This window comes from Anser anser, assembly GCF_964211835.1.
Source record: "Anser anser genome assembly, chromosome: 28".
Taxonomy (NCBI): Eukaryota; Metazoa; Chordata; class Aves; order Anseriformes; family Anatidae; genus Anser; species Anser anser.
This window is the reverse complement of record NC_139749.1, coordinates 2,782,288-2,808,420: the sequence shown is the minus strand read 5'-3', so window position 1 is coordinate 2,808,420 and position 26,133 is coordinate 2,782,288. Positions and strand designations below refer to the sequence as shown.

Genomic DNA, 26,133 nt, shown 5'->3' with positions numbered 1-26,133 from the left:
GCCCCCCTCCTCCCCGGAGCTGGGCGCCCGCCGGAGCGCAGCGCCCGCAGCCGAGCCTGGTCCGGAGGCGAAAAGTCGCCGATTTCTGTAATTTCCACTTAAATTTCCACCGGGGGTCGAAAGAGCGATTTTTTTTCGCTCGGGGGGAACCGAGAGGATTTGTGTTTATTTATTTTTTTTTTGGTTTATTTTCTCCTTTTCAGACGGTGTTTGGGAACTCGCCGGCGGTTTGCAGAAACTAGCGGGAATTAACCCCAAACAGAAACGCGAAACAAATCCAAATAGGAGATAAGGCGAAAGGGGGGGAGGAAAGTCCCTCCGCCCGTCGCCTCCCGAGCTGTTTTCCAATTTGGGGCCATTCACGGTAAATAAATGAATGGGGAAAAAAAAAAAAAAAGAAAAAAAGGAAAAAAAAAAATCCTGGTGGCTGAGGAATTAATGAGGGATGGGGCAGAGGAATGCGGAGAGCAGCGACCCGCACGGGGCTGGGAAAAGCGGCTCAGCTGCCGGGCTGCAAATTCAGGAGCTTGAAAGGGCTTTTCCCAATTAAAAAAAAAAAAAAAAGAAGTGCCCCCCCCCCCCCGGGCCCACCCCCAGGACCCACTGCAATTACCTCGTTCCCCGCGGGGCCGAGCCGGGCTGCGGGGCTGTTGCTCGCCGGAAGAAAATTTTGGGGTTGTTTTAAGGGAAAGCCGTGAAAAATCGCGCCCGGAGGGGGAAGGGATCGGTTGCGGGTTTGGTCGCGTCGTCGGGGTTTTGGGGGTGTTGCAAAAGAAATAAAAAATGCTGCGGGCGAAGCGAAAGGGGAAAAAAAAAAAAAAATCCCAAATAGGGAGGAAAATTGGAGTCCGGCTTGGAAGGGGGATTTTTTTTCTGCGGAATAAGCCAAGTTTCGGGTTTGTGGGGGGGGGGGGGGGGGGACGGGACAGAAGGCGTTTGGGAAAGAGAGGGGGGAGAGCGTGGAGCTGGGGAAACTTGGGGAAATGCCTCGGTGCCGGTGCCCCCTGCCCTGGGTGGGCACCGGGGAGGAAATCCTCCGGCTTTGCTCAGGAAATGCCGGGGGGGATTTTGCTGCTAATCTGTGCTTATCGAGAAAAAAAAAATATATGATAATAATAAAAATAAAGAAATGGGAAACCCAGCCGGCGGTGCTTCTAAAATCGCAGGTAACTCTCTATCGCGATAGGGACCCCGCGGTCGATCGTGTGCGCCGGGAAATCCCAGGTTTGGTTGATTTGCTTTTATTTTTCAGGGAGAAATCCGTATTTTCCGAGGTTGGTCGTGCCCGGGCCGGAGCCGCCCGGGTCCCCCGGCATCCCGGCACCCGGCGTTTCGCTAATTACCAGGCGCTTTCCCCAATTAGCGGCCGTTTTCCCCGGGCTGCCGCCGCCGGGAGCGAGCCGGGGCCGTGCCGCCCGTCCTGCATTTGGCTTTTTGGGGGCCCCAGCGAGCTCTTTGTGCCCTAGAAGCCCCCCCAAAAAGTCCCCTGAGCTCCCCCCGCCCTGTTCGGCCCCGAACCGGGGCGCGTTCGCTCGGAAACGCTCCCCGCATCTCAGCCCCGCCGCTGCGCCTAGGGCTTACCATATTTGCATATATGCTAATGAGCCCCTAATTGCCAGGCTGCGGCGCTTCGCCGATCGATTTCCAGAAATCCAGAGGTGAAGGGAGCTCGGAAATAGCGCAGCTCCCTTCCCCCCCTCGCAGCACCCCCCCCGGCCCCCCGGCCGGAGCCGTCCCCGCGTTTCGCAGCGCAACTTTTGCACCTGGAGCCACGGCTGCGCCGCGGGGAGGCTGCGGGGAAGCTGCGGGGAGGTTGCGGGGAAGGCTGCGGGGAAGGCTCCGCGCCCGCTCCTCCGGATCCCCGCGCCCGGCTCCGGCCCCGCTCCTCCGCCGACGGATCCGGCCCCGGCCCCGGCCCCGGCGCGGGGGCTGCGGAGGTGGGGGGGGGGGGGGGGAGCCCGCGGCGGGCAGGGAGGGAGGGCTGTGGGGCAGGGATAGGGGGATGTGGGGCAGGGGGTAGAGGGATTTGGGGCAGGGTTATGGGGCAGGGGTGTGGGGCAGGGATAGAGGGATTTGGGGCCGGGATAGAGGGCCGTGGGGGAGGGATACGGGGCAGGGCTGTGGGGCAGGGGTAGAGGGATTTGGGGCCGGGATAGAGGGTCGTGGGGGAGGGATACGGGGCAGGGCTGTGGGGCAGGGGTAGAGGGATTTGGGGCAGGGTTATGGGGCAGGGCTGTGGGGCAGGGGTAGAAGGATGCGCGGCAGAAATGTGGGGCAGGGACGCAGGGATGTGGGGAAGGGACGCAGGGATGTGGGGCAGGCTTGTGGGGCAGGGAGGGTGGGATACAGGGCAGGGGTGCGTGGATATTGGGTAGGGATATAGGGCAGGGATGCGTGCAGGGATGCAGAGCGGGGATACAGGGATAGAGGGCAGGGATATGGGTCAAGGAGGCAGGGAGAGAGGGCAGGGATGCAGGGATATAGGGTAGGGATATAGCGCAAGGACACAGGGATATAGGGTAGGGATATAGGGCAGGGATGGACGCAAGGATACAGGGCAGGGATACAGGGATAGAGAGAAGGGATAGAGGGCAGGGACAGAAGGATATAGGGCAGGGAGGCAGGGCAAGGATGCAAGGTTGTAGGGCACAGATGGATGCAGGGATGCAGTGCAGGGATAGAGGGATATAGGGCAGGAATATGGGGCAGGGATAGAGGGATGTGGGGCAGGGACAGAGGGATAGAGGGCAGGGATGGATGCAGAGATACAGGGCAGGGATGCAGGGATATAGGAAAGGGATACAGGGATATAGGGCAGAGATACAGGGATATAGGGCAGGGAGGGATGCAGGGCAGGGATACAGGGATATAGGACAGGGATGCGGGGATATAGGGCAGGGATATGGGGTTATAGGGCAGGGATATAGGGCAGGGATCCGGGATACCGGGCAGGGAGGGATGCAGGTGAGCAGGGCAGCACAGGCAGCCCCAGCCCCAGCAGCAGCAGCCCTCGGCCCCACGTCCCGCCCCACGCAAACCTGCCCGCGGGGACAAACCTCGGGGACAGCCCCGGGGGAAGGGGGCGGCCGAGACCCCCCCCTCCCACCCCCCAACCGTCCCCGTCCCCCCCCCCCAAGCAGCGCGCCCCCCCCGGGAGCGTGTGCGCGCTGCGCTCGCCCGGCCCGGAGCCGGCCAAACAATGTGAGAGCCTCGGCGGAACAAAAGCCCGGGGGCTTGGGTTGCTGAACACGTCTGAGGCCAGACGAGCCGCTCAATTTATCGGACTCGGTGAGAAAATCATAATAAAAAAAGAGAGAAAGAAAAAAAAAGAAAAAAAAAAAAAGAGAAAAAAAAAATCGGGGGGAAGCCGGCGGAGGCGCTGGAGGAATTCGGCTCTCGAAGCGCCTTTATCAGGGGCTGGGGCGGGGGCCTGGGGGTGTCCTGATAGCGGGGGGGGGGGGGGTCCGGATCCCAAAATATTCACGGTTGGGGTCACGGGGATGGGCCCCCCCCCTCCCCGGGCCGGGCTGACCTCGGCGCTCCCCCCAGCCCTGCTCCGGCGGGGGGCTTGGGGTTTCTCTCCCCCCCCCATAACCCCCCTGATCCCAAGAGCCCGCTGTCGGCACGCCCCGATCCCCCAAATATTTGGGGCGGGGGGGGCTTGAAGTCGGGCCCAGGATACCCTGGGCGGGGGGGGCACATCTGGCCAGATGTGAGGGCAGCACAGCTGCCCAGATGTGAGCCCTCCCCGGAGCCGGCGGGGCCAGCAGAACCCCCCCGCCCGCCTTCTGCACCCCAGCGCACGGAAGGGCCCTTTAATTTTCATTTTAATTTCATTTTAATTCATTTCTTTTTTTCCTATCCCCCCACCCCCCCAAAGACCCGCGCCCCGCAGCCCGTCCTTAATTCGCCTCCAAGGAAGGAGCCGGGCAAAGAGGGGAAGGTGCGGAGCTCCGCCAGCCCCCAGATTTGGCTTTTTCTGCGATTTTCTGCAATTCTCGGTGCGATTTTTAAAGCTGGACCCCCCCCCCCCCCCCCCCCCCCCCCAGCAGCCGCTCATTGTATTTGGGTTTTGTTCTGCCTTCGGGGCGCGGAAAGCGACTTTTTGTAGGGAGGCAGCAAAGCATGGAGCGGGGTTTGCATTTAGCTACGGCCAAACCCAAACCGGGGGGGGCATCCTCTGCAAATCCCGACCCCCCCCCCCCGCGAAGGGAGGGATAAGAAAATAATTTAAAATCAAATCCAAATCCAAATCAAATCGCAAGGTCATGGGGAAAACCCTTCCGAGCGGCCAAGTTTGGTCGCGGTGCGGCTCGGGGTAAATTGCAGAAATATCGTTGGTTTTCTTTTTTTTTCTTTTTTTTTTTTTCTCGACGGTTTTTTAAAAAATTCTATAATTCCGGGAGGGTGTTGATTTATCAATTTAGCTCGATTTGCAATGAAAAAATCGAAAGAAAATCGCGGCCGTGTGCGGGAAACCGGGCGGGGATGCGCGGAGCCGCGCGGTGGTTGCGCCCTTTGCTCGGTCCCCGCAGGATCCGGGAAGTGAAAGTAGGGGGGAAAAAAAGCTGTAAAATGCTCAAATAAAAAGGAAATGCCCCAAATCAAAGGTGTCCTTGGCCCCCAGGGTCATCCCTGGTCCCCGTCGCTGGGGGCCGGCCCAGTGGGCTCCGGGTTTCCCAGTTTGGGGAACTGGGAGAGGGCCCCGGTGGGGAGGATGCGGCCCGGGGAAGGAGGGAAAATTGATGGAAACGGCCCCAAATTCGGCTGCTTTTAGGCTGGGGCTAAAAAAAAAAAAAAAAAAAAAAAGATAATAATAATAATAGTAATCCAAGGCCAAGGGGAATTTTAAGGAAAAAAAGGAAAAAAAAATCGCAGCCGCTCCAGTTCTGTTTGAGGGATCCTGGGGTGGTTTTGGTGCTAATGGGGAATAAAAGGGCGGCGGGGAGGGGGAAAAAAGAGGCTGTGGGGTTAAGAGTGGGGAAATAATGCAGGTTTTGGTGCCCCCCCCGGGGAGCTGGGACCCCTGGGGACGATGGGGGGCTGTTGGGGCTGGGGGGGGGGTCAGGCTTGGGGGGTTTGGGCTTGGGACGCTTGGGGTTGGAGGTTTTGGGGTTGGGTTTGGGGGCGCCTGGGGGGGCTTGAGGGGGTTTGGGGTTGGGGATTTTGGGTCTGGGGGGTTGGGGTTGGGGGTTGGGGGGGTCGTGATGGGGGGGTGGGGGGGCAATGGGGAGTGATGGGGGGGCTATGGGGGAATGGGGAGGGGGTGCCGGGGGTGGGGGCTGCGGTCCCGGCGTGTGCTGAGCGCTCCCGCCCCCCCCCCCCCGTCCCGTAGTCCCCCCCCCGGCCCCGTAGTCCCCCCCCCGCCCATTGATAGGCGCTGCAGAGGGGTGGGAACCGGGGCCGGTGACGTCAGGCGGGGCCCAGCCAATGGGGGGCGGCGGCGAGGGCCGGGAGTGGGGAAAGCATGAATGAAAAGTGCCGCGCGCCGCTCCCCCCGGCGCACAGCCTGCGGGCGGCCGCCGGAACCGGGCCGAGCCGTGCCAGAGCCGGGCCAAACCGTGCCGAGCCGGGCCAAGCCGTTCTGAGCCGTTACGAGCCGGGCCAAGCTGTGCCAAGCTGTGCCAGAGCCGTTCCGAGCCGGGCCAAGCCGTGCCAAGCCGTTCCGAGCCGTGTCGGGTCGGGCCAAGCCGTGCCGAGCCGAGCCGGGTCGAGCCGTGGCCGTGGCCGTGGCCGGAGGATGCTGCCGTGGCCCTGGGATGCGGCCCCGGCCGTGCCGAGCCGTGCCGAGCCCGTAGGACGTGGCCGTGCCGAGCCGTGCGAATTGGCCTCCCGCGGAGCAAGGAGGGCTGCAGGTGAAATAACCGGGGCTGGGCGGGGACGGGGGGGGCAAGGATGGAGAGGTGGAGAGGAGGATGGAGAGAGGGATGGAGGGAAGGAGAGATGGAGGGAAGGATGGAGAGAAGGATGGAGAGAGGGATGGAGGGGAGGATGGAGGGAAGGAGAGAAGGATGGGGGGAGGATGGAAGGAAGGATGGATGCGTTGAGGGATGGAGAGGAGGGTGGGAGGATGGAAGGGAGGATGGGGGGGTGGACGGATGGATGGATGGGGGGGAGACCCGTCCGCAGGTGGAGGCAGAAGGGAGGACGCCCTCAGGGCTCCCCGAGGAAGGCGGAGGCTGCCGTGCCTCCCCGGAGGACGGAGGCTGCCCGGGGGAGGCAGGGTGGAGGCGCGGAGCTCGGCCGGGAAGGAGCCGCCTGCGGGTGTCCCCCCCCCCTTCCCCATAAAACTCCCCCCGGGGGGCAGCAGAGCCCCCGAGGAGGGAGGAGGAAGAGGGATGAAGGCTCGGGGGGCTGCGGGGAGCGGCGCGGAGCTGTGCGAGCAGGGCTCGCTGCCTCCCCCCGTCCTCCCTTCCCAGCCTTCCATCATTTCCTCCGCCTTTTCCGCCCCTCTCCATCCCTCCCGTCCCCCCACACCTTGGCTGAACCCGAGGCATCGCAAGTTATCATTTATTTTTAACCTGCGGGTTATGATTGATTTTTTTTGGCAGTCGTCTTGTTCAGCGAGGGTTCAATGCGTTCCCGGGGGGGGGAAAGGAAACGTCCTTCTGGTCCCCTATGTGAAGTTGGGGGCACAAATTCTGTTCGCTTTGCTCATTGCTGCGCTGAGCCCTTCAATTCGAGGGGGCTCGGGGTTAGTAAAAAAAAAAAAAAAAGCAAACCGTGGGCTCGATTTTCGGCACCTGCAGAGCACCATTTGGCTTGCAAATGGACCAGCTTTAAGCTGGCTGCGGGAAACGGGCAGCTCCTGGGTGCTGATTCCCCAAATTCTGCCCAAAATCACGTTTTCGAGGGCCTGATCCTGCTCATCCCACTGGTGCTGAGGGGAGCTTGGCACTGGGTCGAGGACCCTGACGTGTCTGTGCTGTTCCGGATCGCACTGCTAATATTTGCCTCTCTTTTTATTCGTTTCCTCCCTCGTTCCTTCCTCCCAAGCCCCTGGAGAAGAGGAGGCTGGCTTTTTTTCCTGCTGATGCTGTAGACTTCAGGGGTTGGTTGTTATCTTTGGTTATCTAGCTGTATGAGTGGTGTCAATTCTTCATAAAGCTAGATAACCGAAAGTAAAAATAACCCCAGTACACGCCTGAGGAGGATGTGGAGAAGAAAGGAAATTCATCAAAAGGAAGAGGAGGAAAAGGAGAGGAAAAAAAAAAAAGAAATGGAAAAGAAAGAAGAGAAAGGAAACGAGAGGCGAAAAAAAAAAAGCATGGGGAAAAAAAAAAGACAACTTTTTGGGACTGGAATTAAAACCCGAGGTAGGATTTTTTTTTTTTAATTTTTAAGCACCTAATTTCCTCCTTATGGTTTTAAGGAAGAGTTCAGCGATGCTGTGCATTCGAGGGAAAAAAAAAAAAAAACGCCTGCCTTGAGTCAGCCGAGGCTGTGGCCGCTCTCCCCTCGGCCGCTGCCCGTGATTGAATTAACGAAGTAAAACTTCCCCAGGTCAGGAATTGGCGAAGTGCAGGACCCAGGCTGCACACCGAGGATGAACTTTCCTCCCGTAAGCAGCCCCATGGCAGCCCAGAGCCCGTAAATCGATGCAGGTTACTGCCGTGGATTATCTGGGCAATAACGCAGCGCCGGAGCACGCTTTATTAATGGTTGTTTTGCAAACACAAACGCTGGATTCATCCCTTTTTTTTTTCCTTTCTCTCTGTTAAACGTGTAATTTCGTTCCCTGGCAGATACAACTTGGTATCAGGGCTAGAAAGACCGAGGTGGTGATTTGGAAAATGGGATCTTGCAGTTTTCTTTGTTTTTCTTTCCCAGTACCTCTCGATCCAAGCACTGGCTTTCTCCTTTTAACCCTTTGTCTATGAGCGTTTCCCTGAATGGATTTAAGGTTCCAAGATCAGAGATTTACAAAATATATATTTATAACTTGGGTATGAAACCGTATGAGGCTAATCAGGGAACCTGATTTTATTTAATTTATCCTCTCCGACTGCAAATTCACGCTGGCCATCACCCCCTGCACTGGATTTTCTGCCATCCTTTTCCTTGTGGAATCAGATTATTTTATTTTATTTTACCTGCTCTCTTTTAGAAGGGAATTTTAGGTCAAAGACGTGGGCCGGGTGCTTCTTGCCTGCTTTTAATGGTCAAGCTGGTTGGCTTAGAGGCTGCCGTGAAATACGGCAGCCTGTTTGGAGAGGTGTCGCGATGGTGCTTGGAACACAAAGGTCTTGTGATGGATTCAGTTATTTGTTAAATATAACCTTGGAATGGTGATTCCAAGGGAAAAAATCATAATAAAAATCCATATGGGTGGCAGCACCTGAAGTGAGGTGGGGAAGGAGTATTTATGGCATTGCAACCTCACAAAAATCATTGTGGGAGATGGAGAAAAAGAGCTGGCCTCTGACCCGTGCTGGACCTGCTCTTGTGCAGGATCTTTTATTTATTAAAAAAAAAAAAAAAAGGAAAAGGCAAAAGGAACTGTCCCTGGGGCAGGGAAAGGCTCTAGTTCTGGGTGCAGTGTGAAGGACTTGTCCTGCTCCTGGGGTTACTTTTAAATTAATAAATGAGGTTATTTCCCTTGGCCGTGGAACTCGGAATGGGGGAATTCTCCGGGGGTCTGGCGGGATCTTGGGCACCACGCATTAGGCTCGAGCATCTTTTGGGGGACAGAGCCCTGGCCCCGGTGCAGCGGGACGTCACCGTGCCTCGGTCCCTCCTAGTCTTGTGGCCACCGGTGCCACCGTTCCCCGTGACGCTCGGATGCCAGCACCGAGTGCGGCCACGTCTCTCGCCCCCAAATCCTTGGGCGGCAGCGCCGGGCGGCTCCTGGTGCAGGGACGAGGCGCTTTTATGGCTGGGCGAGCGGCGGCGAGCTGCCACGTGCCACCCACCATTGGCCGGTGCCTTCATCCCGGGGGGGGGACGGCGCTTTTTGGCCAATCCGGGGCTGGAAGCGGTGCCGTGCGCTCGCCTTTCGGGTTTCTGCCGTGGCCAATTGTGCGCGGGGGGCACGCTGGAGGCCGCAGCCTGGCGGTGTCACTTGCTTGGGGATAACAAAAGGCATGGGCAGAAATGGGGGCTCGTGGCCTGGGACGAGGGCAGAGCTGGGTGGGGAATTGGGCACCCCGCAGCCTGGGTGCCGTCCTGGAGCAGGATGGATCTGGGGGCGCACGGGGCAGGAGGTGCTGGTGCTGTTTGGTGGCGGGGTGCACCCAGGGTCCTGCGCCCCTGTTGGAGAGCGCCCAGAAAACGTTCCCATCCCCGTGGGGGTGCGAAGCCCCCAAAAATGGGGTCCTTTTCCCTCCACCCCATCTCTTTAGTGGCCAGAGACCCCAAGAAAGGGGCAGAGACCCCAGCAGAGGGGCAGGAACGTCCCCTAGCTCCGTGACCGCGCTGCTCTCCATCTCGGCGGCGATTTTTTAACATTTTGGCTGAATCGTGGCAGGCGAGCGCTTCCAGCCCAGGACTGGAAGTCCAGGAGGCCCTCGGGAGCTGGGGCAGGCTGCAAGCAGCTGTTTGGGGCATTTCTTTTTTTTTTTTTTTTTTTTTTTTTTTTCCCTTTTCTCCCCAGTTTGCTCCCGGGGCGCAGCAGCTCTAGGAAAGCCCCGCGTGTTGGCATGACGTTGATCTAAATTGCAGCTTACATGTGGCCGTTTAAGCTTGCTTGGACACTCTGATGTGACTGGTTAACACTCAGCACTGTCTGCTCTCCTCTCCCTCGTGTCTGCGTAACTGCTGGGGACGTTCAGAGGAGACGTTCGTGCGGGTTCTGTGCTCCTGTATTGCGAGCTGCGCTCTCCACGTCCTTTTTTCTGCTTGAAGCAGTGTGGTTGGAGCCAAAAAAAAAAAAAAAAAAGGCAAATGCCATCCAAACTTTTCAATGGGCGAGTCATTAAGAAGAGCCGAGCTGTACAAATAGAGCTGCTGAAAATTCATCATTCCGCTCGGTGCATCGTTTTCACCTTGAAATAGCCGAGGAGAGCTGCTCCCCTGCCCACAGCGTGAGGGGTGTGAGGACGTGGGGATCGGGCGATGTCAGGAGGAGGGGGAAGGATGGTTTGGGCCGGGTGTCCCTGTCCTGGCCTTCCTCTGCCTCCTCCTCCTCCTTCTTCCCCAGCCCATTTGCTGCAGGGACCCCTCTGAACCCTCAGCCCCATCGGTGCCATGGGGGTCACGGCGATCTGCTGGCACCAACCCCTCCTTTGGGAGGGCTAAAACAAATATATGGGATAGGTAACGGCAAATTCTGAGCCCAAAAATGTTAAATCCAAAAAAAAAAAGGGGATTTCTGTGTTGGAGGACAGCAGGCGTTCCCTGACTGAAGGAATTTTCTGCTGGCCTCGTTGGCGATGTGAAGGTGGGAACAAAGGGAGGCCCCGGTGGCCGGAGGCTTTCGGTTCTCCGGCCTCTCCCTTGCACTCGTGCTATGGGATGTTGAAAGGGGCAATCACAAAGAAGTTGTGCATGTATGGGTGTAGAAATGTAGGTATGAACAGATTTTTTTTTTTTTTTTTCCCCACCCCGAGCAGTCGCAGCCTGGCATTGGATGCAGGATGGGCTTTGGCTTTCAGGTCCCTGCCTCAGCCCATTCCCAGCGCGGTGCCCCCAAAGTGCCGGGGATTTGGGGCATTTTGGGGCCACCTGAGGCTGCACCTCACTGCTCTGGGTCTGTGCTGGGGGCAGGAGCGAGGTTCCCTGCCGCCGGTACCCGGGGAGGTCAGGAAGGCTCACTGAAGCCTCCGGACTGAGGCTGGGAGGCGAGGGCACCTTTGTGCCACCAGCAGCCACCCCTCTCCAAACAATCTGGGCTTCAAACCCCCCCCCCCCCCGCCCCCGAGTGGTTTCAAGGGAGTGATTTTTTTTTCTTTTTTTTTTTCTGCCAGGATTATGATAAACCAGGCATGCTAAGCTGCTGAGGGAATCGGATCAGGCCCCGCTTTCATTCTGGGGCTGTGTGGGAACGGCCGGGGCCCTGCCCCGGATTCGCTGTGCCTCGGGGGTCCCCGTCCCATTCCCAGATTTGGGTCTCGCCCCCGATGCCCCCACGACGGGGCTTGCTTTGGGATGCTCGCTGCTGGTTTTTGCACCACGGAGCAAAAAAAATAAAGGGTGAGAGGCTTTCTCTGAGCCCCCCCTTTCAGGGTGCAAACATGGCACAGGGCATCCAACAAATGGGACCGGACGGGTCCCCTGCGTCCAGCCCCGGGGGGACAGCTGGTGGCATTTTCCCCCGGGGCTAGTAGGGAGGAAAATGCTGAGCTGGGCGCCTGTGGGGCTGCTGGGCGCAGCCAGGAAGGTGGCTGGGATGCTCTGAGGGTGATCGGATGTGAAAGCAGAGCTGCGGTGCTCACAGCCGCGCCGCGGGAGGGCTGTGACAGCGCTGCCGCCGACAGCGTGGCCCTAAAAATAGTCCCGGGGCAGCGTTCTGGCTCGTCCTGTAGGGTTTTTAGGGACGGAGATAGGAAAGGACATGTGCGTGCGAGTCCCTGCTCGCTGCCTTCATCCACTGCTGGAAGACGTAAGGGGAGTGGGGACGGCTGGGGGCTTCAGGGCAGGCAGGATCTGGCCATCTGCAGAGCTGTGGTGGCCGTGGTTGGTTTTGCAGGAAAAGCTGGGAAATCCTGGTTCCTGAATTACAGGGCAGGAGGTCTCGGGGCGCTGGATCCGCTCCTGGTCTCGTGCTGGTGTCACCGGGGGATTTCCCCCACTGCAGCAAGGGCCAGACTCGGAGCTGCAGTCTGAAACCCTACAGCTAAGCTGTGTAATCCCAGCAGCTGCAGGCCTGAGCTCCGGCTAGGTGTAAAAAAAAAAAATATTTTAATTCTGCTTTTAGGGATTCCTGTCCTGCAGGGACAGGGGGGCAGTGGCAGGGCACCGCGGTGCGGAGAGGAGCCGCCGCCTCGGGCGTGTTTTAACCGCTCAGCGTCATGCCATCAGTTCTTGGGGCTGGGGCAGGTGGAGCTGCAAAACGTGGGATTTGGGGGAAAAATCCCCCAAAATACCCTGGGGATGATGGGGAGGGGGTGGCCTGGGGCTCGTGCAGGGCGCACAGCGCCTTCCCTGGAGGGACGTCACTGGTGTTGGCACAGCCGTGCCAGGCTCGATGTGACCTCCATGGCGGGCGTCTGCTGAGGTGGCCAACCCAGAACACGTCTCTTTTTGGGGAGAAAAATATAATATCTGTCCAAGAAGCCATTTTTTCCCCTTCTGAAAGGCAGTGTGTGAGCAATGGGGAGGGGAGTGAGGGACCCTGGGTCTGTGACGCTTGTCACTGTCTGCCCCTTGGGGAGGAGGGAGAGATGTCCTTGAGGTGCTTGTTCCTTCTGGCTGTAAATATCCGATGTTTTGGGCAAGATTGAAGCATTCAGCTTTTGTGGTGTTCTGCAGGAGCGACCCCTTGTAGGGATTCCTGGGCCGAGCAGGGCAGGAGCACATTGGGGCCAAGCTGCCTTCCCCTGGCCCCAGCAGGCGCCAGCTGCTGGGGAGGAAAGTGCTCGAAACCCCACAATTATGGGATAATTAATTCTGAGCGAGCTTCTCGGCTTGCCAGCCCGAGCTGGAGAGTTTGTGTCCCCTCCCCGAGCCTCCCCAAAAAGTGCCTGGGCTGGGTTTGGCTGTCCTCGCACCCCACAGGGCTCGGGGCTGAGCAGGAGGGGTGGAGAGCCCCAAATTTATTATTGCTTTTGGGGTTCCCTCTGTGCCCCTGCTCCCTGGAAAGGGAATCGTGCCTTTGGATGGAGCTGGGTGTGTGGAGTTGCTGGGAAAGGTTCAGGGAGCTGTTAAAAGGTTTTGGGCACCTGATTCCTGCAGGACCTGGGGTGGATGCTGCGGGTGGGTGCCGCAGCAGGCGGGTGGCCCCGGGCCACCGATTTTTGTGGACGGAGTCTGTTCTCTGCAGGATTTGCTCCTTTCCTCCTGTTTGCTTTGTTTTGAGCAACAAAAGGCCTTCCGAAAACTTGTTCTACCTTTTTAGGGAAAAAAAAAATTAAGTTATTTTTATCTTGAGACCACCCTTTTCTGGAGCTGCTTTGTGCACGGCCTCGGCTCTCCGCTCCAAAGCCAGCCGCGGTTTCGGGAGGCACCCGGGGCACGAGGCTCTCTGCTGGGGTCGAGGCTCTCCCAGGCTTCTCCCTACCCCGGTGCCGGGCCGGCGGTGAGCGGGTTGCCATGGAAAACCAGGATTATTCCTCCTGTGCCCGTGCAGAAGGGGGCCGGGGCTGTCGTTTTTAGCGTGCGCGGTGCCGTTCTCCGCCGGCGCGGGAGCCGCAGCCTTCGCGGCCTCCTTCCCCTGCAGCCTCCTTCCCCTCCTCCTGCAGCCCCAGCCCCTCGGTCGGGCTCTTATCTCCAATAATCCCCCGGTAAGAGGGCTTTCTGCTTGTTATGACACCCAGTGAAAGCGTGGGAGAAAGATCCTTTCTTCGCCCTTGTCCTCCGCAGCCAGCCTCTAGCCTGAATGGGAGGCTTTTTTGTGCCTCTGTGTGCCTGACTAATTGAGCTGAAGGACTTGCGTCTGGAAGGGCTTGAAAGGGACTTTTGTTGCCGCTGTGGAGTTTGTGGAAGGCGAATGAGCCCTGCTTTCTTAGGGGACGCGGGTCCTGGGCAAATTTGACTCTCGAGTGCTCACGCCTCCGAGGTCTTTGGGAAAAATTAGAAAAAGGGTGGTGGGCCTGCTTTTTTTTTTTTCTTGACAACTATGCCCCAGCCGCTGAAAAAATGGAGTCTGGCCCCAGAACGCTTCGTGAGCCGGCTTTAAAAAAGGGCCGGGTGAGATGAGAAAATCCGGCTTTAAAAAAAAACTGCGTTGGCTGCCTCTGCCTCCTGCTTTTTTAAGGCCCAGCGCTCGAAACACAAATCCCCCCGCTCCCCGTGATCCATGGAGAAATTGTGGTGCGGTTGCCTGATGGCATCTCCACCTCCCGTTTTGCCCCACAAACTGAAAATTCCTCTTTTCTTCTCGCTCTCGATGGGAGCGGTGACAAATTGGGGTTCTCGCTGAAAAGCCTTTATTCAAGGCACGGGGTTGTCCCGTGAGCCTGGTCCAAGCGCGGGATGCTCGTGGCCGCTGAGGGCTCAGCGTTCCCACCTCTCTCTCTCTCTCCATGTGCGATGCTTTCTGCTCGCCCCTGCTCATTTTTTCAGGGCCATCTTGTCTGGGAGGGGATTTCCAGCAGAAAGTGGTTGGGGGCTGAAGGCTGCAGGGCTGGCTTTGTATGGGGCCGGCTGTGTATAGGGCCGTTGGTGGAATCGGGAATGGATGCTCAGCCAGGTGGCCAAGGTGGATTCAGCACATGGCCCATCTTGACCCGTGAATATTTCCCTGGACCTTTTTGAGGGCTTGCTGGGAACTACCAGGAATAAATATTCTGACCCCAAACTGGCAGGCAAAGGGCGAGGCCCGGTGCCCTATCCAAAACCACCGCTGCGCCTCGTGCGTGCAGCCTTTCCTCTCCCCCTCCTTGCTAACTTCCGCAAGGAATGATTTCTTTAGACTTCTCAACGTAAAAAATCCCCTCTCCTCTTTTTTTTTTTTCCCCTTCCCTTTGTCATTTTTCCTTTTTCTCCTCCTCCTTCTTCCCAGCGTGGAGCCTCCGAGTTAGGGATCGCTGTCGGAGCTGCGGGGCTCCGTCCCACCCCCTGCGTGGATAAACGCTCGGTGCCTGAGCTTCCCCAATGGGGTTCGGATGCAGAGTGGCTGAAAACATTTGGGAAGTTGGATTTTGGGCACGGTGGGGCTGTGAGAGCCGTGGGCGTTGGCAGCTCCTCTGTCCTCCGTCCCCAGAATGCTTCCTCGTGGCCTCTGGGCTGCAGAAATGCTGCCTCCTCCCACGGCCAACGATGCTCGAGGTGTGCGCGGGGGTCAGAGCAGGCTCTTAAATAGAGTTGGCAAGGGATGGGAAGGGAAAGAGAGAACCCCCTTTTATTTTTTAACTTAAAAAATAATAATTTTGATGAATTTGGTGCCTAACACTTTTCCACACGGCTCCATGAGGGAGGTTTTCCATGTCAAACCATTTTTGGTTTGAAACCCACGGACTCGCCTTCCTTTCCGGCAGCCTCCGCGCGGTCCCGCAGCGGCACCAGGTGACACCAGGTATTTGCCAAGTGACCCCCCCCGTTACCGCCCTGCCCAAACGCCAATTTCCATGCTGTTTGTGTGCTCGTAAGGAAGAATCAGAGAAGTTTGCTTTCTCAGCACCGCGAGATGAGAATGATGCTGCATCTTGGTCATTAGCAATAAGCAGCTGTCGGCGCCAGCCTTGCTGGGCATGGGGCGCACGCTGGCGCACCCACCGACCTTCACTTGGTCCTCCCTGCTTTTATCTAATTAAACAAAAAAATTAATCTGATAACTATTGTAAAATCAAATCAAAAAAATCCACCAACTTCAGGAATCGGGTGTGCTTGGAAATCTGAGGCTCGGAGTTGAGCAGCTGGAGGGTGCCCTCCTGGCAAGGCTGGTGGGTCTCAAGCCAGGGAACAAATAAAGAAATCCATGTTGCTGATTTATTTGCTTTTATTCCCCTCTCATCTTTTTTTTTTTTTTTTTTTGGTAGGGAGGGGGCTGACTCACTATTATTTATTTTAGACACTTGAGGCTGGCAGAAGTGCTGAATATTTTTAGTTTGTGGAGAGGCCTTAGCTGAACAGGTTGGGATCAGGTGGAAAAAATGAAGTGTCTTTTTTTCCCTAACCGGCCAGTAATTTGGGGTATTCTGCATTTTGGAACACACCAGATTGTAAAAAACAACTGATTTATGGCCATATTTTTAGCCATTCCCTAAAATTTTGAGAATTCTTTGCCCTAGTACAGATAATTGCTCCTTCCCACAACAGCTCCTAGCTTAAATAATGAGCCTTCGAGCAGATGGGGAGGAAACAACACAAATTTGGCCATTGGAAGGAGATGTAGAAAATAAACAACAAGGTGGTTTTAGCTCAGGTGAGGCATAACATAATTATTGTTAATCGATAACAGCACAGCCATGAAATATTCAGAATTATGCTGCTCATAAAGCACAGGGCTCGGGTTCTTGTGTTGGAGCATCCTAGGGCAGATCGTGGCCATGGGTGCCTGGTAGCTCATCTAGCACAGTGGGAAAGGACTTTTTTTTTTTTTTTCCCCTTGATGAAAGGAGGGGAAAATAAATAAATAAAAAGGAAAACGTGGGGTTTTGGTGGTTATTTTCCTGGCAGGAGAGGCTGGGACAGTGGCTCTGCACTGTCCTGGTGCGCAGGTTGCCAAAGCTTGGTGGTTGCCATCGCCGATGCATCACTGGGATTTTATATTTGGTTCATAGCGGCCTGTTTTTTCCTCCTTTTTTCTCCTTTTTTTTTTTTTTTTAATACCTTTTGCACCCCCCCTCAAATTCTGCGTTTCAGCCTGCTTTGTCTCATCTCCTGCTGGCGTTGTTTAACGAAGGGGCAGCCGCTCCCACGCCAATGGGGTTGGGGCTGTTGTTGTTGTTTTCCTGGTGCTTTGTTCCCCCCTGGCGCTCTCCCTGTGCCCCTCGTCCCTCGCCCCCATGCTCGGGGGGGACTGGGGGGACCCCAGCGAGGGTGCGGGGCCGGGGTGCCTGGGGAGGGACGGAGCAAACACAAAGCCCAAGCACCACGACACGGGCTCTTGTTGTGGTGGTTGTGTGCGAAAGAGTTAAGCCATTAGAAATTCCGAGCCCTTCTTCCGATAGTTAAACCTGATTTGCATGCATTTGCATAATGAATGTCATTTGCATTCTTGGAGGTTGGCTACTTCTGTGGGAAAAGTCAAAGCGGGATTGCGGGGAGGGCGAAGGGGGGTCGGCGAAGAAAGACGGGAAGATTTCCCCGCGCCCCACGCGCATCCCTGCCCCCTCTGTGTTTTCCCCCATCCTCACCCAAACGCTGTGATTCTTCCCCCCTCCCCCCCTTTTTTTTTTTTAATTTTCCCCCCATTTTTCCCCCCCTCGATGCCTTCCTGCCTCTCCCTTCGACGCACAAAAGCCAAGGGCGGATGGGCCGTGTCGAGGCGAGCGCATCCTTCCCTCTCCCCCTCCTTTAATTTCCCCCCCTCTAATTCCAGCTTGGCTCCCGTTCCCGGTGCCCTCACCCGCACTGGGGGGGCCGCGGCCCCTCTCCCTCCCCTTCCCCGCGGGTGCATGCGTGCTGGAAACGGTAGCAGAAAGGGAAAAAGGTGCGAGCCACCATTTTAGGCAGCCGACATGTAAAATGGCCGATGCTCTCTCCCCGCTCAGCGCCATGCGGCACCGCGGGCATGGGGGGACACATCCTGCCCTCGGCCCCCTGTGCTCGCCATGGGGGCACGGGGCTCAGCGTGCCTCCGTCCTGGCCTCAGCCACCCAAATTTTTCCTTTTCCCACCGGCGATGGACTCGGCATTGCAGCCACTGAGTGCCACCGACATCACCCGCGCCCTAAAACACCCCAATTTTATTTCACCCTCGATCCCTGCGGTGGGGATGGTGCTGAAGCAGGTGCCCAGTCCTTTCTACAAGGGATTTTGTAATTATCGTTAAAAAGTGTTCCATGCCACGCAGGGGTATTGGGGGTTTGGTTTGAGCACCGAATTTTCTTGTAGTGGCTCCAGCTGACGTTGAATTTTCAACGTGTCACGATAATATTAGGGAAGCAGCTGCTCGATTATTATTTTTATTTTTTTTTCCCCATTTTTTGGATTAGAAAAATCCAACAGACTTAACTATCGCTGAGAACATTTTTTGGCTGTTTAGGGGAGGAAAAAAACCGATGCCAAACACAACTGGGGTCATCCCTGCCCTAGCCTAGGGCTGGTTCGTGGCACCGAAAGCGGGACAGGAGAGGGGAAAATCACCGGGTCTGGCACAACCCGGCCACGTGTGAACTGATCGGTTTTTACTCTGGCACTTGAGGTATTTTGGGGTGTTTTATCTACAGACCCCACATGAGAGGCTTGTGATTTTTAGGTGATGAAATTTGTGCTCTGTAAGGCTGGGCTTGCTTTTCTTTTTTCGTTTCTCCCCATCCCCCTGTTGCCATGAGAAACTCGAAAGTCTAAATACGCGGAGCGAGCTTAACCCTGGCACGAGGGGAATTTTCACGGCAAACCGAAAGAACCAGAAATTTATGGTTTCAAGAAAAATAATTCACTTTTTTTTTTTCCCCCTCCCTAGTGGAAAAGGCCACCGATGGCTCAGCGCGCCCGGCCCAGCGTGTGCAGGAATGGGAGCCCCATCCCTAACGCCCGCAAAAATGCGCTAAGGCTCTTAGCTGCTCAGCTGATTTCCCCCTGCCTTAGTGTATTTTTCCGTGCTGGGCGACATTTTTTTGTTCCCTTTTCTCGTTTTTTCTCATTCCTGGGACCTGGGCTTGGGTCGGGGCTGAGGCTGGGCATCATCTGTGTCTCGGGGTCGCCTCCGTCCCCGGCCGGTCTCGTCCTTTCCACCGGTTGGCTTCTCCCCAGTTTAACCAGCAGAAAGAGGATCTTTCTTGGCCCCAAATGCCTTTCTCTATTAAATGTGCCCCATAAATTCTGCTCAGGATGTCTAAATCCATGTGTAGCCTGTGAAGAGCCACGGATAAAGCAGAGTTTTCACGAAAATATACAAAACGAGTTAATATCTAAAGCCACAATGAATCCGTAAGGGTGATGTGGGGCAGCACGAGGGCTGTGGCCACCCCGGTTTTGGGGGCATCATGTGGCTGAGCCTCGGAGCTGCCCAGCATTCCCGTGTCTGGATGAACCCCTTGGCTTTGGGTTTTTCAGCATCCCTGGGCACGGAGGGAAGCCTGGGGCTCGCAGCTCCCCAGAAGGCTGATGGAAAAATGTGTTTTGTTTTGTTTTGTTTTGTTTTGTTTTTTCCACTGGGATTTACAGCCGTGGGTCCAGCCTTGTAATTCCCGTGCCCCTGAGGCTGGCAGGGACAGGGGGTGCTGAATGAGTTCGCACCCAGCTCGGGGCAGAAGCACCGGGGTTGGGGCTGACGTTCATCCCATTCCCTTTTCCCCCCTCTCTCCCTGCCAGGGAGCGGCGTGGCTTCCCCCGGCGCAATGCTCTGCTCGTGTTGTGGCCGGCACATCGTGGCACGTAGCTCCCAGTGAGAGTTCACAGGGAATTTCCTGGTAAGTGAATTTATTTCTCAAGGTTTTCTCCGCACCCCGAGGGCCGAGCAGGCTCCGGCACGGGCTGGGCTTCCCCACGGCAGGAGCTCGGGGATGGGTGCAGGCGACGCTGGCTGCGGGGAGCAGGGGGGGCAGCGCCTCGCTCGCCATCCAGGATGCCTCCTCGGCTCCTCGCACACCCTTGGGTTTGGCTCCTAAAACCTCTCGAAGCTGTTTCATTAACTCGCAATCCTCCAAGCCTGCCAGCGGCGTCCTTCCCACCTGTAGGAATAAAGGGCTCCTGCAAGGATATTTTCTTTTATTTTTGTGTTTTATATGTGAAATCCGTGGAGGTAATAAAGGTGTTTCCATTTCTTTTGTTTCTATCCCAGGTCGTCTCGCTACCGCATGAACCCAGGAGTGGGGAAAAACCCACCCTGCAAACCCAGGAGAGCCTGGCCCTGAGAGCCACCAGCTCCGTATCAGGGGGTCACGGCCACCGGAAGACCTCGCAGTGGCCGATCCCACGTGAACCTTCCTCCTCCTCCTCCTCCTCCTCCTCCTCCTGCCTGCAGCCGCTGGCTGGAGCAGCGCAGAGCACGCCTGGTGCCAGCACCGCGGCCACGGGGACGCCGGGGACTGCCCTGGGGACAGGCAAGGACACCACTGAGCATCCCTGTGCCGGGCAGCACCGAGCCTCGTGGGTGAGCCTGGGGGGGCGCGGGGGGCACCTCGGGGAGCGCAGGTGGAGGTGACGGGCAGGGGACCGGACAGGGGAGGGGACCGATGGCCAGGGCCAGCGCGGTTGTGACCGAGGCGCAGCTGAAGCGGGTGCTTTGCCCGTGGTCAAGGCTGAATCACAAACTGCGCATTGTTTCCGAGGGGGTTCGGCACATTTCGCCGCCCCCCCCCCCCCCCTTCCCCTTTCCTCTCCTCTCGCCCTCGCACAAAGATGTCATTGTGCCGGGGGCTGGGTGATGGCAGCGTTGTTATTTGGTCCAAAAAAAAAAAAAAAGGTAAAAAGAAAAGAAAGAAGTGGGGAGGGGGGGACCCAACAAGGTGAAGAGGTTTAAATCAGCTTAGCCCAAATGCCAATTAAAAACCAAAGAGGATTAGGCTTGTGATCAGCAGAATAGACAGTCATTGTGCCCGGGCTAGGGTCCCCCCTCCAGGTCCGGCGGTGGTGGGATGCGGTGGCGCAGGGGCCAGCCCGCAAGCCGCTGGGTTCCTGGGGTGAAGGCCACCTTTTTGCCTTTTTTTTGAACATATTCGAGCACTCTTGGCTTGAGTTTGGCCGAGCAAGGAGAGCTTTTGGTCTCCCTGCCAAGGGAAGGTCTTCCCCAGAATCGGTGCTGGGCTGGCTTGGGCCTCAGCGCGCTCTGCCCTGGCCGTGGGACCACAAGGGCAGCACCCAGACCTCCCGGTGCTGCATTGCCCTCGGTTCTGGGGAGCGGGGTAGGAGACACCAGGAGCATCATGTGGGCTGTCCTACAGCTTGTGGGCAGCCAAAGAGTCACAGAATCACCGGGGCTGGAAGCGAACTTGAAGATCAGCAAGCGCAACTGCCAACCTCCTGCGTCCCAGCGCTGCGCCACAGCCCTTGGCGCCACCAGAAGACCTCATGCATCTCTGCCTGGAGAAGACATCTCGGTGCTTTTCACGTGGCTCAGGCCTCCTTTGCTGTCCTCCTTCGCCATCCTCCAGCTCTCTGCAGCGAGGTTTGAGCTCCTGGGAGGTGCCTGTGGGGGAACCACAGCGCTTGTGGCGTCCTGGGCTGGGGCGAGGAGGTTTGGGGTGCTGAGCCCCGCAGCCCTCCCAGCTCCGAGCAGCAATCCCGTACCACTGGAAGCCCAGGAACTGAAAGTGCTTCGTACCCAGTCCCGCTGACCCCATCCTGTAAGGCAAACTCAGGCACCCAGGGCAGCCCTAGCGCGGCACCGGGCGCATCGGGGCCGAGGTGCCTCCGTGCGGCACAAAGAGGGTCAGGAAGCACCACCGCGCACAGGCTTTGAGGCTTCTTTGCGCTTTCAGGGAGGAAAGGAGCCAAGCAGGGAGTCCTCTGATGCTGGTGGGTGCAGCCTGAGCCCCTTCTCCTTTGGCCTGATGCTGCTGGCAGCTCGGGGGGCTTGGGGAGCGCCCCGCGTCCCATGGGGAGCTGCGTGCGTCCACCCCCAGCCCTCGCCAGGCAGAAGCTGGTTTGGAGAAGCCATGCAGAGGCACCGAGCCATCAGCAATAAATGCAAAATGCTCTGGCCCTTGAGCTGCAGAGAGGAAATGGGAGGGGGAAAAAAAGGCCTTTTTTTCCGAAGGGAGAGCCTTCTGCAGCAGGACCTGGTCCCGGTGTCGGGGTCGAGCCTGGGGCCTGGGCAGCGGGCGCTCAGGGAGCGTTTTGGGGCAGGAAGCGGGGCTGCTGCGGGGCGAAGGATCCGTGCTGCAGGTAGGGACAGGGCTGAGGCTTTCTCCCCGAGCACGGCGCCCATGGGTGCCACAGCATCCCTCCTCCACCGCCCTGCCCACGGCGCCCAGCGAGCGCTGGGACTTTGGGAACGGGGAGCGAGGGAGCGTCAGCATCCGTCCCCCTTTTGTCGCCGCCGTGTAATTTATGATATGAGAGGGGGGCCATTGTCTGGACCCATCCTGTATTTTTCCGAGAGCTTTGCCTCTCTTCCCAGCCCCCCGCTGTGCCGCTGCTACTGTACCGTTGCCATGGGACGTGCTCCCCGCGCCGCGGCAATGCGGGGCAGCGCTGGGGAGGGCAGAGCGCCACGGCCGGACCCATCTGGAGCCCCGCAGCCCCGCTGCCGGCAGCACCCGCGGGCGGCCCCGCTGACGTGCCGAGGGCCTGGGAATGGGGCTTTCGGCCCCTCCAAGTTCACGGCCACCGGAGGCATTCAGCTGCCAGGGGGGCAGCGGGATCCGGGGCGTTTGGCTCCATTCTCCCTTCCCCTCCGCCTTTCAGCGGCGGCGGTGTCCTCGGCGCATACAGATCCCCCCGTCCCTTTCTCCTCCTGACAAGTGCGCACATAAATAAATTACCCCCACCGGGCGAGTGTGGAACAATCTGTCCCCTAAATTCTATTCATCGCCAGACAGGACCCATTATTCCCCCGATTAAAGCCGCTGGAGTAGCTTGCAAGGGTTACAGTTACTCTGTCAAACTGTAAATAAGACACTAAAAATAAAGGGCGCTGCTGAGAGAGGGAGAGAGAGGGGGAAAAGGGAAGCCAGACTAATGCCTGCTGCTAGGGAAACCGAATGAATCCCTAATGATGCCTGTGTACAAACTGCAAATAATGAAGGAAAAGTGACAAACGGACCTCGGCCGGGCTGCGGCGAGCCGCCGGCTGCGGGGGGCTCTGCACCCGCCTCGCCGTCCCCATCGCCCCTAAGGGAGCGAAATGGGAGCAGGACCTTTGGGTGCCCAGCCCTCGCGGGGCGTTAAAGCCTTTACTTCGCTGGCAGCAAGGTTTTCTTGCTGATGAGTTTATTTTCCAGGTGCGTTGAGCGCAGCAGATCCCCTGAACCAAGGGATGGTGGCACTGCTTGAGCCCGTTTTGGGGTGGTGCAGGGGCACGTCCATCGGCCCTGGCCTTGGGGTGGCACATGGAGAAGCAGCCCTGGGTTTGGGTTTGGGAGCCCTGCATGGGGCTGGCTGTGCTTGTGCCAGCAATAGGTTGTGGTGAAGGAGGCCTCCAGCCCCAGGTGGACAAAACCCAATTCCCCTCCCACTTGCCAGCCACGATGGCGGGGACGTTCCCCTCGCGGCGCATCCTTCCTCGCCTCCTCGCGTACCTTGGAGCTGATGAGGGGAGGAAAAACCCACCCATGGTGCACTCACCTGGGGGCTTTCTGGGTTCTGCTTGGGCAGGGGGGGTGAGGGTTTAACCCGGGGTCCATCTCAGCCCATTCCCTTCCCTGCCATGGCTACCTGCCTCGCCGGCCTCCGCTGGCTCGCTGGGTGGAGGCCGTGCCTCCAACGGGGAACCTGGAGCACAGAAAGTGCTGGTGAGGACTGGAGGAAATGCCTCTGGGTGGGAAATGTAGCTCTCGTCCTCCAGCAAATGCCAGGCTGGGAATCCAGCCTTCTGCACAGCGCTGGGGCAGGGTTTTTCTGCAAAAAGCGCCAGGAACGGGCACGAGGAGCAGCATGAGATGCTGATACTGCGCTCCCACCGGCAGCATGACGGTGAGATGTGTGGTGGTGAGGGCACCCAACGGTCATGCTGGTGGGTGTCCTGCCCCAGCGTGAGCCCCCCACAGCACCCAGAGCCCCCTGGAGTTTGCATCTCGGGGCTCCCAGCCTGGTTTGCACAAAAGCTCAGCCACCTCGGGAGGGATGGCTCTGACCAGCACAGTTTCCCACCTAGGCCAAGCCTGGGCTTAGCAGCTTGCCTCCCTCTCTCTTAGGAAAAATAAACCACCCTTTTCTCCCCCAGTTCCTGGCTGTGAAGCCTCATGACTCCGCAGCAGCATTCCTGGGACATTCCCGAGGCGAGCTGGTATGTGCAGAATTTCAGAGCGTGGCAGTGCCACGTCCCCCAGTGCTCAATAGACACCGGGATGGAGCCACAAAAACCCCAAAATCTTGGCTATCGTAGCTGCTGCTCCTAACAGAGACCTCGAGCCAGGTGGGTGAGCACTGGTGGGGCTGGAGGAAGAGGTTGCTGCTGCCCATCCCCAAATTTACCGATTTAGTTGGAGAAGGTGGTGAGGAATTTGGAAAGCCAACGCCAACTGGAGCAAAACCAAAGCTGCGTCCTCCAGGCACTGCCACCATGGAAGCTGCCCGAAACCTTTAGGAGGATGAGGGGCAGGCACCGAGGGACGCAGAGACCCCAGTGTCAGCCTCAGAGTGGGTTTGGCTCTGTGGGGTTTGCTCCCTGGCCAGGGACGGGTTCTCCTGGGGCTTCGGTTGAGGCGCGCTCGGTGTTCGGCTCCCCTTGAGACTGCACCCACAAGGGCAAGACTTAATAAAAATGAACTTATTCGGATTTCCCCGTTTGAATCTCTTGGGTCGCAGTTTTCGAGCTTTTCTCCCAGTCCGTTACAACATGATCTCTGCTATTTTATTTTACATTTTTCCTCCTCCATGTGAGCGACCTGGCAGCCGGAGCTGGAGCTTTCCCGTGGCGGTTTAGGCGAAGCCCATCCCGGCCACGTGCCAAACGTGTTTGCCCTGCACGTGGCACCTCTCCAGGTCCTTTACATTACCTTACCCCGTGCCATTTCCGAGACCCCGTGCCTCCCTGCCGCTCTCTTTCCCCACGTGCTCTCCCCCAGAATATCCGAGGGCGTTATTTTCGGTCCGTGGCCACAATCTCGCCCAGGGAGAGCTGGTGGCGGCCGCACCCTTCCCTGCCCAAGGACTCAGATGCAGTGAACGCCTTCCCTTGGGTTTCTTTCCAAATTCCTGATCCCGCAGGCGTTTGCTAGCACAAAGCCCACACGCCTGCGCTAATACCCAGGTAGCTTGCGTGGCGAAAGCACTCTGTTGTGTTGGTTGCCTTTTTTTTTTTTTTTAATGATTATTTTTAATTTTCATTATATTCGCCTTTTAAAGCGCGCGTGTAAATGCTTCCCCGCAGGCTCAAGCAAGGGCTGTTAAGGGCTTCGTCTGAATAAATAAGTGCAGGGGGACGGGAGGAACATCTCCACCACCCCCTGCAAGCCCCAGCGATGGCACCAGCGGGCCGGCGAGCGGGCGAAGGGGCTCGCCGCTCCCTAGTCCATAAAGTCGAGTAATTAAGTATTACTAGTTTCTGATGACTTCAAACAGAGTGACTCCAGGAAATAAGCCCCTTCTTTATAATTAGCGGGATTTCCTCTGCATCAAACGGTGAGATTGATTCTTTAATCTGCTCACATGCTTTTGATTTGGTCGTTCAGCCGCTTGTACCAACTGCTTCCACTCCCTGCCTTTGCCGATAAAACCTCGCAAAGGAGATTTCGGGAAGGCATGACCCGAGCTGAGGTCTCGGATTTTCTTTGTGTGGGGCTGTTTTTGGGTATTCTCACGTTTGCCGGTGACGCTGATAAAAACTAGCCGTGGGTTTTCAACATCCACCCGTGTTTAGGTCAAGGGATGGGTTTGGGTCAAGGTGGTTTTGGTCAAGGGATGCTTGGTGGGTTTGGGGTTTGGTCCCTTGGCTCTGCGGGATGTCCGAGCCCCGTACACTCGATGGGACGGGGTCTGCGGTGCTCAGCCAGGTGCAGGATCAGGCCCCGGCACCTCCTTGCCCCTCGCCAGCTTCCCCTAGTCTGCAGCGGTGCCAAACACAGATCACATAATTAGGGAGCCGGCGAACTGTACAATTATGCAAATAATGCTCGAAATCACCGTTTTCAGCAGAAATGCCTGAAAATCGAGCCAGGAGCTCCGTGATACCTTGGGTGAATCGGGTGCTGCGGGGCCGGTGCCTGGCCCCATGGTGCTCAGCGGGGCTGGGGAGGAAACCGAGCCGGGGGGGACCAAAAAAAATGAAAACAGCTTAACCAGCAGCTCCGATGTTTACGGTGGTTTTCTTTTTCTTTTGATTTCAGGTGAAGAACACAAGGCTGGAAAGAAAAAAAAATAAAAAAGAAGAAAAGAAAGGAAAAAAAGTCTCCAAACCCAGGAAATCTGTGTTAATTGCTTATGAATGTCTCTGTCTAAAAAATTACCGAATTGATGTTGTCGTGCTTTTTTTTTGACAGCCTGTCTGTTACATTTTTTTTTAAAATATTCATGCACTGAAATCTAATTACTAGGCAAATTTAATGATAATGAAATGAAGGCACTTTAGCAGCAAGCACAGGGCCTTGTTAATGTTTTCTCAGCCTCTGTCTTTTTCATATTTTTAAAATATTTTTTTTTTACAACTGCCTTTCTTGCATTTAAAAAAAAAAAAAAAAAAGATTGCCGAAAATAAAACTTGGATTTCAGCAAATGTTTGTGGTGGCTCTGTTTGTGACGACGGGGAATTTGCGAGGTGATCAAAGGTGTTTTGGAAAAAAAAAAAAAAAAAGAAAAAAAAAACACAAATGAGCCTAACCTAATCAG

At 57.0% G+C, this 26,133-nt stretch overlaps 1 long non-coding RNA gene across 1 annotated transcript; it reads left to right on the top strand.

Moving 5' to 3' along the window:
* The first annotated feature begins 5,366 nt into the window (after positions 1-5,366).
* LOC310887331 lies at positions 5,367-24,082 on the top strand. The gene is made up of 4 exons (XR_014575712.1): positions 5,367-5,855; positions 6,997-7,316; positions 19,018-19,115; positions 19,487-24,082. It is a non-coding gene; the product is annotated as an uncharacterized lncRNA (long non-coding RNA).
* The last annotated feature ends 2,051 nt before the right edge of the window (positions 24,083-26,133 follow it).